Below are 1,101 nucleotides of genomic sequence, written 5' to 3' on the forward strand. Positions count from 1 at the left end.
CTGCGAGAAGAAGGAAAATACACCACAGTAGAAAAATACACTAGAGGTAATGTGTCACAGCCATGATTTTCCTAGAGTTTGAGATAAGATTATTGTTACGAGAACCTCTCTTGACAGGAGTAACTTTCTTGACAAGAGTACAAGGTGCCAGGGAGGGTGCAGTAGTGCCCTCTCACTGGTGTTGGCCACCTTTGTTTGACTGATGGTTTTCTTATAAAAATAAAAAAGCTGACTCATTAGGGCTTTATAGAAAACTGCAAACTTTTACATTTGAATTAAATTACTTACAGTCGTTAAAACGAATACTACCCCGCGAAACTGCACAAAAAAACGTAAAATATGTGTAGAAAATTACTAAACTGGCAACACTTACAAATATTTTCTGGTGCGTTACCCTGCAGTATTTCCCAAAAAAAACTATAAATTTCAATTAACATGTGTGGTTTAACATGGATTTCATAATTATCACTAGGTATCACGAGTATCATTGATATTATAAATATCTTCACTATAATTAGTAAAATCTTTCCGACTCGTTTCCATTGACAATATTGTCTATTAGTATTTATCTTTCTATATGTTTGTCGCTAATATTTCGTTGTTATTATTTTTGTTTTATTATCATTATCCCCATGATACAGTCAACAGGAAATTATATCATATTGCATTATCTCCTTTGATCCGTGATATTGTTTCCATGTTAAGGTATTAAAGTATTTTTAAGTCCTAAAGGTTATGAACCAGTATGAAAAACATTTGCCCTTTTTCAACAACAAATGTAAATAAGAAATTAATTGATAAGGCACTATCCTTGACACTTCGCACCAGTGCCATACGAGACCCGCCGCTGTAAAAATGCGACCTGCACCTCCCCCTTGGGCAGGCCAGGCGAACTCACTCCTAATCTACGGCCGGATGAATGTGATACTCCAGCGGCTTCGAGGGGAGTCGCCGTGTGCAAAAGGTCCTCGACACCTTAGACAAGCCAAGCTTACAACCTTCCATGTGATGTAATAAACCCAGGAGCTATGACCCCTTTCATTTTACAGGGACGAAGGCCACCCAATGTCTCGTTGATGCATGAATAGAGTGATAAATTTC

The sequence above is a fragment of the Penaeus monodon genome, chromosome 22, assembly GCF_015228065.2.
Source record: "Penaeus monodon isolate SGIC_2016 chromosome 22, NSTDA_Pmon_1, whole genome shotgun sequence".
Taxonomy (NCBI): Eukaryota; Metazoa; Arthropoda; class Malacostraca; order Decapoda; family Penaeidae; genus Penaeus; species Penaeus monodon.